A 12,377-nucleotide genomic window follows, 5' to 3' on the forward strand; every position below is an offset into this window, starting at 1 on the left:
CGGCTCGGCTCGGCTCGGCTCGGCACGGCACGGCACGGCGGCACCTTGGGAAGTGTAGGCAGCCCCGCGCCGCCGCCCGCGGACTACATCCCCCTCCGTGCCTTGCTGCGGCTCCGGCCCCGCCGCTTCTGCGGGCAGAGCCTCTGCAGCCCCCCCGCCCCGCAGAAAGTTCCCCCTCCCCGTCTCCGCTGSAGCCGCAGCCCGCTCCCACCTGCCGGCCGCCACCGCTCCGTCCGGCTSCCTTCGCCCTGCGGGTGACATCTTCCTCTGCGTTTTCCTGTGCCGCTTGTGCYCTTCTCCTGTGATGCCCGAGCAAAGCGATGAGGAGCACAGGTGCTCCGGCATGTCCCCGAAGCGCCCGAAGGGCAGTGACGATGAGGATGTTTGCTCTGTTCCTCAGCTCAGCCCAGGCTCCCAGGCAGCGCTGCACCGCACCGAAGGTGTTGGCGGCAAGCCTGGGCGTTCAGGAGGGGAAGGCAGTGCTTTCTGGAGCAGGTGAACTCTCACTGGTCCTTTGGATTTGAAAGTACAAGGGCATACAATTATTACTAAAGCCATCAGTTTATTGAATACCGATTTATTCAGATMTCATCWATTTGCCGATCTATTTTATTTCTGTGAGAATTAATATTAAAAAAAACCAAACAACAAAGAAACAAACAAAAAAAAAAAAAAACCAAAAAAAACCTACCCAAACATCTGTTTGAACAAATACAAAAGCAGCCAGGGTGGTTGCATAAGCGTGCTGTACTGCACAGCTGCTCTGAGGCAGATTTCAAACTGGGGTCAGGACAGTTTGGGGTTACAGTAACAGTGTGAAGAAATTCGGGTGTGATCACTCACTTTGCATTAGTATCAGTCTGCTGGTTGCTCTCTGTTCCACTGACAGTTGTCTTAAAACATAATTAACAGTTGCAACCATAAAACCAACACAGCTTTCCCAACCTACACCTGAAACTGAAGCGAGATGAGCTCTAGCAGTGCTTCCATGTCACAAGCTGATAGGTAGTCATGGTCCTTGGCCCTGAGTAAGTGTAGCAGTACCTTATGTAATCTGTCTGGACATAAWCACTGTCATCAGGAAGAACGTGGACCCGCAATCCAAACAGCCATATAGGATCAGACAAGCCTAACTAGTATCCCATCCCTGACAGCCATCAGCAGTGAGTATCTGCTGAGGGGATTTATTGAGCCACATGTGTGTCCTTTGCTTGAAGAACCTTCCATGGATTTTCTTCTATTATCTTGTCCAGTAGCAGTTTGAACCCAGGCACACTTCAAATAACGACAGCATCCTGTGCAGGGAATTTCACAGCCAAACTGTCTGCTGTGAAGAACTATCTGCTGTTGTTTTGAACCTACTGTTTGCTCTTTTTACTTGATACCTGCTCATTCTTGTAGTAGAAGAGAGACCAAACATATCAGTCCCTGTTCACTTTCTCTGTGTCACTCATGGATTTACGCTGCTCTATCAGATTCCACCCTTCACTCCTACTCTAGTTAGTCATTCCTTAAAATGKGTGACTCGTAACTTCAGTACCATGCTGCTATCTGTCATTTTCTGTCATTTGTTTTAGAGTTTTATTGTTTGATCATCAATTTTAGTTTTAATCATGAAGTGTCTTTGCATGTGTAATCATAATGAGTTCAAGGCGATCTCTGAGTGATTTTAATAACCCTGTGGCTATGCATAAGTGTTGCTTTAAAAGCTAAATTAAACAGAATTCTTGTATTGAATGTGGTGGGTGTACAATCCATGTTGGAGGTAATGARGAGGAAACTGCCTTGGGCTTCAAGGCTGCTAAAAGACAGTTTGACCCTTCTGCTGGTAGCAGTGCAAAATRAGAATGCATGCTAAAACCTTTGTGAATTTATTGCAGTGAGAACCCCAGGACCACAAGAGGTTTTTGGAAGTTCTCCCTACAAGTCCTAGAGACAACTGAAAGGTCCAGGTTACTACACAAATGCTCCAAGTACAGATCTTAGGGGGATATTGTTAGAAACAGGCTATGGATTTCAAATTTCTCCTTTTTTAGGGTAATGCCTCCTGCCACAAACTTGGTTAAGAGCTCCCAGTGGAAAACCCAATGGAAAAGTCATAGTCATAGTCTACTGCTTGTAAGACCMCTTTAATCCAACCAGTGAACCAGGGAGTAATCACCACTTAAAAGTCTAAAAAAGATCTTCTCCAAGCTTATCCGGGAAAAGCTCAATGACTTTTGGAGATAATTCAGTATCATGGATGACACAGATGACACGAACATTACTTGGAAGAGGTCACAGTTTAGTGCATGAGTGGTCTATGGCAAAAATAGTTGCCAGAGTTTATTCTGAACTCTGTTGGATTTGATGTTATCCTTGCTCTCCAGAAACACATTGTCCCTTTCTTGAAGAAGTTGGCTTTGAAAGGGTTATAGCAGAAGTATGGTGGAATTGTTGGCTTCATAGTCAAAATGAAATCAACTAGAAAGAGCTGGCAAGAAAGGTCATATTAAACAATTTAAACTGAGCACCCAGTCTCACAGATGAAATAGCTCAAATCTTTCAGGACAATGATCCAYCCTGAGAATGGGTAAATACATTTTGAAGTCTTAGGGTGCTGTAATAATCAGCCTCTTGTTACCAATCTCAGGCTARTAGGCAGTCATCTCTTGATTTTAACTTTTAGAAGTGATAAGCTTGTCCAGCTACTGCAAAGGAGGCTRAAAAGTCAGCCTTTGACCTGTCAGCACTTTGCACCACTTCTGTCATTACTGGGAATTGAATTGGCACTTGGCAAACCTGATGATCCTGCTTCTTACTTCATGTCCCCAATGTCATCCTGAATTCTTTTAAGAGCACTGGTATTATTTTTTTTTTTTTGGAAGAGCTTAAAAAATGCTATGCAAGGCAAAAGAAATTTACTTTTCAGAATCAAATTGTTTTCTAATATTTCTCCACTAATATTATATGGACAATGTTGTGGAAGAATTTCATATGTTATGGACATTTCACTGCTCATGTACATTTAAACTGTAGTTCTTAAGTGCATTCATATGTCTTGCTCTATTGTAATCAGAAAAAAAAATCTTCACTATCTACTGAATTTGTAACCATCCCAGTTATCAGAAATGCATCCTCCTCAGGTAAGGGAATATGGTTTCATGTAAAGAAAGAAAGAATGAGAGCTGTAAATGTGAAGGAAAACAAAACATTCAATATAGTGTATYTTCACTTTAAAAAGTCCAGCTGAAGCAAGAAAAAAAAAGCATTGTTTCTAATATTTCTGAAGTTTCTAACAATGGGGTGGTCATGGGCTTCCAGGACAATAAAATTATTACTTTTATTTTATTATTTGTCTGTGAAGTGTTTTAGTTCATTGCCACGTGAGAGGGGTCATATTTTAAAAGTATCTTGAGTATTAACATTACAGCAAGAGGGAGAGGAACCAGAACATCTGCTCTGGGAATGAAGCAGAACCTTTGTGTCTTCCAAAAAAACCCAACAAACCAACCCAAACAAACAAACAAAACCAACCAAAACCCAAACAACAACAACAACAACTAAACAAAGAATTGGGGAAAAGGCCAGGATCTCTCCAGCTGCCAGAAGTGATTTACTTGCTAATCCAGACTACAGAAGACAACAAACCCAAGCAGCTGTTTGACCTGGTGAGGTTTACCCTTGGCTTCCTGTTCAAAGCTGACACAGTATCACAAGGTTTTCAGGTCAAATAGCAACTTGGAGTGAAACTTGAAAGAACAATTAGTTTGTGCCAGCTATGCCATTAGTTGTTAAAACCCGTCTGAAAATGTCTAAATAGATACCTCATGGAGAAAACAGAAAAAAAAAACCCAAAAAAAAAACCCAGAAAACCCCAAATAAATTATATCTGCTTTTGTAAATCTTACTGTGCAGCTCTGTATTTCATGCCATTAAGTTCTATTCTATGGTCCTGAAAACTGAGCTTAAGCTCCTAAGAAAGTTCAGTAATTTTTACTTTTTAACCTGAAATCTACTTTTTAGGCTGATTTTCACTCTAAGCTGCTGTCTTTTGACAGCTATTATATCTTCTGGAAGACAAAGAGAATTCTTGCAATTTATAGTAATGTATTTTGAAGTGCTTATGTTTTAAATGACAAATGATCCTTTAAAAGCATTCTATAAATTTACAGAAATATGTCATTTTCCTATTAATTCAAAAATAGCAATTCTTTTGTATCACAGAAGATTAAGAACCTGACATGACATGCTGTCATGACCCCTCTTTTGCTTTTTACTGATTCCCTTTTGTGTGAAGAAAGCTCCCTAAACATCTGTAAGTTTAAGGACATTTTTACTTTTATTTTTCTTTTGTCGTACGTCTCTTAGGAATTCAGGGCTGGGCTACTTTGCCTGGGTTACAGTCCTGTGACTAGACTTGAACTTCTTTAATTGTATGACTAATTCCACATCTAGAAATGAGCTTTTTGACTTTAAAATTACTGTTTCACAGAAATACTGGTCCTGGGGCAGTTGCCAAAATAAGCCACACTTGCGTTTGCAGCCAGTGACAGCAGTTACCTCTCCATCACCTTACTGTGTTTGTTGTATTGGAATGACATTGATAGTAAATAAAATATAAGGCAAGTCTGAAGTCCCAGAAGAGTAACAGACAGGGATCTTAAAATGAGATTCTGGGCATGGGAATAAATTGCCAGCTACTCACTGAGCCAGAAGCACACGTGTTTATAAATAATGAATTCGTGTGAAGCAGCCGTAATGAAATAATAACTTAGCACTATATTAAGATGTCTGAGTTCCACTATCAAGATGTCAGTGATAACTTTTATACAAAGCTCCTCTCACACYATGGGAAGAATATAAACACTGCATCAGCAGTTATAACTTAGRCATCCATTACCCGTTACAAACCTAAATGCATTATGATCAGCAGGTCAAATAAAACTCCCAGGCAAACTTTGAAAACAGAAAGCRTGAAATAACATCAAAGGGAACAATGGCTGAGGATGAAAGAAATCTTTGTTACAGTGAGACAATCAAGGAYTGTTCTCTCATGTCAGCAGTCAGCTTTTGGAAAGTTGGTCAGAACAAATAAATTTTAGTATCGCAGGCTGCTGCACATGACAGGAAGTCYAGCAGGTAATGATGAGCATCCGTAWAGAATTCATACCCAAGGRTGACAAACTCCCAGGTTAYAGCAATGAAATGTGCAGAAATACAAATGCAGAGAAGGGTTTGGGGAAGAGCCAAAACAAGGCATGAATAATATAAAAGTCACTACGCTTGCAAAAAACATTGGCAAAAATTTAATTTTAATTTGGGAATGGCAGATGAAGCTTGCAAGGATATCAGTGCAATGTTGCACAGTCTGTGTAACCACTGATATCAGTACTTATGACAGTAAACATGTAAATAATGTTGTKYTTTCTGTAGTAAACAAGAAGCATCATATGGTCCCTTTTGTAGCAGAGAGGTTAACATTTATTAAGCATATTGTGATCCCTTGCAAATGCGACTCCTTGGAAAACTACTCTTTATGTGAAGCTACAGCTTCTCCCTTGAAGTAGATGACATTACAATCCATTGGCCCTGAGTCAATTTACTCTGTTTTGCAGCCCAGGCTGATGTGTGCTGATTTCCCATTCCTTATCCCACACTGCATAACTAACACTGTTCTTATGTAAAAAAAAAAACAAACAAAAAAACCACCAAACAAAAAACCCCAGAAAAACAGCCTCATGCCAGCAAAATATAAACACTTCCAAGGTGATAAAATTCTCATATTGCCCTGTCTGTAAGTGAGGCTTTGCCTGGGAAGATGTGTGAYARTTTACAGGAGCTTTCAGCCCACTCTGGCAGTGAACATTCCTGAGACATCAGGCCCTGGGAAAATGCAGCTGTGACTGATGCTTCTCTCTGTGCTCAGCTGTCCTGTACTACCAGTGATGCTTTCCAAACTTCACTGGGGGAAAGTCCCAGCCTATATGAAATGGCCTGGACCAAGCCTACCCAAAATAGAACTTAAAGTTTACATGGGGATTGAGGATAACATATGTGAACTAGAAAAAAAAAAAAAAAAGAAGGAATGAAAACATTTTTTTCCAAGCATGGGAAAAAGCAGAAAAATTATTGCTGAGTATAATTAATGGTCCTGAGACATCAGGCCCTGGGAAAATGCAGCTGTGACTGATGCTTCTCTCTGTGCTCAGCTGTCCTGTACTACCAGTGATGCTTTCCAAACTTCNGAAAGTCCCAGCCTATATGAAATGGCCTGGACCAAGCCTACCCAAAATAGAACTTAAAGTTTACATGGGGATTGAGGATAACATATGTGAACTAGGAAAAAAAAAAAAAAAGAAGGAATGAAAACATTTTTTTCCAAGCATGGGAAAAAGCAGAAAAATTATTGCTGAGTATAATTAATGGGCATGACATATACTATGCATTTAATGGAGTGAGTCCAGAATGAGTTAATGCTTATTAAAATTTTGGGGTTTAGCTGCATAGTCTTAAACTTAATAGGAATATTTTTATAATATGACCCTATACACTGACACCTTAATATTATTATTGTCTGTGGTGGTGGGTGCAAGTATAGCTGATTTAATCAAAGGTCCATAAAAGGAATTGTAAAATTATTCCAAGGTCAAACTTCAGACAGTAAGCATCTAGAGTTTTGATGATTTTGTGATCCATATTGACAAATGTTCCGCTGTGTCTCAGATTTTTTCTGATAAACAGAAAATCTTTCCTTGTATTTCTCAAGACTGAGGTTCCACTATACCTTTTAAAGATTTTATTCTTCTTCTAAGAAATACTGTCTCAAGCACACAAGGCTGGATACATAAGCAGAAAATGTTGTGCTTAGTATGTTTATAAACACCTTTTAGTATTCTTGGTTCTGGTACCTATGGCCAAATGGTCTAAAAAGATAAATGTGAAAGTAGTTATTAGAAATGATAACTTGATAAAGATGCAAAAAATGGACACRTGAACCCTTCTTCAGGTCTCAACTAGAGGGCAGCAGTAATTTGGAAAAAAATCCAATTATTTTACTTGCTTTCTATGAAGGCAGTTTTATAGTAATTTTTTGAAATCAAAATTATCGCTATAGAATTTTCTCTACTCTAGACATTTTGGTGGCTGGAGATGCTAATCCCAAACTATGGGAAGATACTCTTTTGGGCTACCTTAATCAAAGGGAAAACTACTGACATCAAACCAAGTTGCATCTAGTTAATGGAACAGAGCTAATAAATTGAAATTCTGTGATCCTTTCTATCCTGGTGGCTCTCTATTGGTTTTGGTCTTCCAGCTATTCCTTCTGACATGTTCTTCCACAGARCATTAGGAGAGGCAAAAGCAAGTCTTCATTTCTACTGAATCCATATTGAAATATCTTTTCTACATTTTGAATGCCTAAGGAAGTCAAAATTTAATTTCTCAATGCCAAAACTAACTCAGGAGATATCTATAYTCCACATATATTCAAGCTCCCATAAATAAGTTTCCATGGCCCTGCACTTTTTAGCACTAAGCAGAATTACCAAACAGATGGGTAAAATTTCAGTTCTGCAAATTAAGTCTTTCAGTGTACAGCTAAGGTTTGTAAGTGTTTCTTTCTTGAAAGTCTTTTTTATCCATCCCAGAAGTGCTCTGGCATGCTAGTAAAAAAAAAGAAAGAGTTTGAATATGTATATAGAAATATAAAAATACATTTCAAATAGTACACATTTATGCAAATCCTCAGAAGGGAGCAGGAATTGAAGCAGAACTAAATATTCATTGCTGCTGCTCCTCCCCCTTCTTTTTTAAGATCAAGGAGCTGTGGCTTTCTACTCCACTCCTCAGAATAAACAGTTTTAGATATACTGACATAGTTTTCTTGCTTTGAAAGACAGCAGAAAAACTGTGACAACCTAAGCGAGAAATCTCATTCTGGGAGCCTTGAGCCTTTTCTAAAGGCCCTTTTCTAAATGCCTGACGTGGGATTAGATGATCTTGAAGGTCCCTTCCAACCTTGATGGAAGTGATGTGCTGAAGGAAAAGAGATATCAAATCCATTTAAACAACATAATAGGTAATCTCTACTCAATATATGATTATCTAATYATCTCCTGGCTAGCTATAAGAAGGTTTCTTTAACAATAAACTCTTACTTCCACCTGCAAACTTCAAGCAGCTGAAAATAGTTAAYCTTTAATTAAAAATCACTTCACCTAATTATAAAAGGAKGTACCTAGATGTCCTTTAATTCCYCTGCAATGCTGTAAAGGGTGGRTRTTTAGCCTGCCAARGGTAAAAGCTATTTTTWTTTTTTTTTWAAAKGGTGTTCTGTGGGTATTKAAGTGWAAATTGCCWAGAATATGGGGTTTTTTTCYCCTTTAATATATGGAGGTTTGTAGAAGAGCAGAATTATGTTTGCATGCCAATGTATATTTCCAAATTTCTTGATACTTGCTTGAATGTTTTAGAGGCCCTATTTACCAGACAGTTTGTTAATTGCAGAAGATAAGAGGAATTTAATTCCACTTGCAAGATGAAAGAAAAAAAGGGAAAGCTCATTTCCTAWGCTGAAGCTTGTGAATACAAATTTTCTCAGTGTATTTGGTTTGGGATGATGAGAAGTAAAAGCTTTCTAGTGCTGCATGCAACTCCAGAGTTTGTGCTTGATTTGGGGAGGCTGTTATCCCTGTGGGGCAGAAAATAAACCCTACAKTCGTATAGGAATGAAATGATTAATCAAAGTGATTAGTGATTCTAAGTGGTAAGTTATAACTGCAATTTTTATTCTGAAGTGAGGAAACTGTTTTAGAAATTTTATTTTTCTCCACTGTCGTATGATCCATGTGATGGTTGAGGTGGAATAGTGAATCTAATCCCAAATGAAACCCTTTTTGCCTGCTGATATTTGAATTTGGACTTCCTTGGTAGGAACATRTTGGCTTTTTGCCCCACAGCTAAAAGTGCTCTCAAGAGAGTWGCAGTGGCTCTGGGAGCTGCTGCACTTAGGAGGATGTTCTATCAGGTGTGCACCATGTTCTTGCTGTGCTCAGGAATAACAAGCTCAGTAATATCCATTATTAGCATTTGGTAATTGTGAACAAACTTAGCTGTGTGAATGGTTTAGGACCTGTGTACACGGTGTAACAGCTGGATGTTTTGACTCAGCATTTTCCTGCAGACTACAAGGCGACAGCATTTCCGTRCAGATGGGTGGCAGTGTATTTTTCTTTTTGTGTTTTCTGTTTTTCCTCTCTGAACCTGGCTATGGAGCTGGGATGGTGTTTTTTCAAGAGCAGGGGGAAGTAAAGTTATCAGGGTTTCAGGCAGGCAGATGCAAAGGTGACAGGAGACCAGAAGAAAGCACTTCAGCTAGTTCTATATGCAGTTGCTGTGGAGAGATAACATGCTAATCAAAAGGAAACATATGGCTGAACCTATTTCTGTGGAAGTTGTGAGTAATCATAGCAGAACATAACAMAACTGATATCCACGTATGCTGATAATCTGACTAGAATTAATATGATGGGGTAAGTTTTCTRAAATGTTACCACTGTTAGTGCTTCAATATGAATCTTTTTCACCTCTAGGGGCTCATKGATATTTCTCTGTGAACTCTGTAGTATAGATTGTATTACATTAAATTTCTTTTTGAGTGGGTGTACCTCAATTACTGGATGAAACAGGAACTAACAGAGACTAAATTAGCCAAGAAAGCAGTCAGCATCTTGTGTAATTTCAAATTTGTCGTGCTGGATGTAAATAGTGGAGAATGCTTATTTCAGCAAAACATGGAACAAAGAGGATGTTTTTATGATCGATTCCAGCAAGGGGAAATAAGCTTGTTAACATTTATTTGACTTGGGATGAAAGAGATCAGAAGGAATTTAGTAAAACATGTAGAAAGTTCCCTTCTCACCTAAAACTGGTATTTGTCAGTTATCAGTGAAAAATCAAATGACTTATGCTTCAATATTTTTACAAGTTAGAGTTAGTCCTTTGGCAGTAGACTGTTCCTTTATAGGTATTTCCCCAACTGTGATGGAATAGTAGTTATACTGGAAGGTGTCAGTGAGCTGTAATATTAAAATGTGTTGTTTTCCCTAAAACAAGCTGCTGAAGTGAAAAATGGTCTGATAAACATGCAGCTGCAGAAGGGCAGRCAAACAGGATGATGAAAAGCAATGCCTGAGAGAGACAATTAGAGGAAGTGACTTGTATTAACCATCAGTGTCCTCCCCAGCCTCCTGTTAACTTCTTTTAATAATTCTGAAGAGATCAGGGACAACCCAACATAAACAGGGCCATCAGATCTTAATGTAATTTTATTAGTTAAAGAATTGACCAGAAGAAACAACTTAGAAGCCTATTTTTAGCAAGAGGAAACCTGAAACAGGTAGCACAATTCTTAGTAATTAAAATGTAACATAAGGGATGTGATTACTAATATGGAAACCAATCTGTGCTACCTCTGTTTTTTTCCTGTTTGCTGCAATATATTGTTCTCTGGAGTTGTTTCATGAGAGCAGCTGTCCAATATGGTCATTTACTTATATTTTCATAATGCAGCTTGGTACTGTTCCATAAGAACAGCATGTCCAGGTCCAACTTCTGATGTCATTACCCTAAAGCTGAAAACTTTGTTTTCTTTATTTCCACCTAAAATGCATGTCCATACACACTACCAAGAATTAAAGAATTGAGTGTGGTGTGATGATATACCATGGAGCATGACTTCAAAGTAAAATCATAGAGGAAGCTGAAGATTTCTGATCTAGTGTAAGACTGGAGGAAGGAGTTGCATAAGATGACTTTTCAAGGTCCTCTCCAACCTAACCTATACTATGATCATAAGCAGATATAGAAAAGGGAGTTAAGGAACCTGGAGTTTAGTTGGCGCTCTTCTATTATGTGTTTCTTGAAGTGAGTTGCATCTCTCCTAATTTCAGTACTCTAGAATAAAAATCAGTTATATTTTTTTAGATTTTAGGGACATACTAATCATAGTTGACTCTACAATGATTGGGACTGTGAAAAAGAGACTGAAATATTATTACTCATTGGGAAAAAATATAGGCTTTTTGATTTCCCTTTAGTTTTTTTTCAAAACTACTTTGAATCACGTAAAAAAAGAAGAATGCCACCGAAGAACTGATGTTATAAAATGTAATCAAATATTATCATTAAATGCACATATAAAATAAATATGATGAAAAGACTTAGACATTTATGAAACTCATGGAAAATTAGTTAGTAAAGAGGAGAGAGAAATGGGGTATTTCATGCTGTTGGCAYAGTTACTACATAAATTAATTACTCCTGAAGTGGTATGCTTTGTGGTATTGCATTATAGTGCAATATCAAATTAATTCCCTCTGGGATGATTGGTTGGTTGTGATTTACACAATTACTTTTGTAACTTCCAAYTTCAAGATTTCTGGGAGGATGGAGSATTCCCAAGTGTACTGCAGGAACAGATTGGCCGATCAGCATGAAGCAGCATTTATAATTCATGCTTATGTGGTGTGATGGGATGAAATAAGGTAAATGAGAGTATGATTTATAATTATTACCTAATTTCTAATGTTTAAAAACAACTCTTGAGTGCATGCTCCTTGAGATGGATTGGAAGGAGTCACAACTAAGGTCTCAAGGGCATCCAAATGGTCTGGTTTTGSTATTCCMMCCAGCAAGAGCTGTAGCAGGACAGMAGTGCAGTGGGGACAGCCCATCACCTCCAACCCCACTGCCTTTGTGGGTCATTTRGGATATGGCACAGGGATCAGACTTGTTATGCAGAAGATAAACTCCATGTATGTTCCTCAACAGTCCTGCTCAACTCCCCAAACTGATATTTAATGGTGCATGACAGATCTGCTAAACTGTACACTTCTGCAATTTCCACCTGAGCGCATTGGTGTAAATTCCCCATCAAGCAATTTTTCGACTGGTTTTTTTTTTTTTTGCAGCTGGAATGGTAGCAAGAAATCTAGTTTTTCAATCAAAAGCAAAGGGCTGAGAAAGCCCAGTACTCCATCTGAAGAACTATTTATTACTTTTTTCTGAACAATGCTTTTTTRACTCAATGGCCTGCATGTGTCCTTTGGAGCCTTTTAGCCACCAATGCAAAATGCCACAATGAATTATTGCTTTGAAAAGCTGGAGTGTGTGAATGAACCTTCCAGCACATTTGATAAATTTCTGCTTTGCATAATGAACTTTAGTAGTTCAACGCCTTGCTCAGGAATGTTTCTTTCTTTTTTTTTTTAAAAAAAAAAGTTTTGGAATTAACAGTATTGGTTAATAGACAACTTTTTTGTACTTGCCACATCCAAGCCAGGCTGTGCAATCAACAGGAAAGATAAGAAGGTCAAACAGGAAGAGCTTTGCTG

The sequence above is a fragment of the Malurus melanocephalus genome, unplaced genomic scaffold (genome assembly GCF_030028575.1).
Source record: "Malurus melanocephalus ecotype Western Australia unplaced genomic scaffold, MMel_1.1 scaffold_50, whole genome shotgun sequence".
NCBI lineage: Eukaryota > Metazoa > Chordata > Aves > Passeriformes > Maluridae > Malurus > Malurus melanocephalus.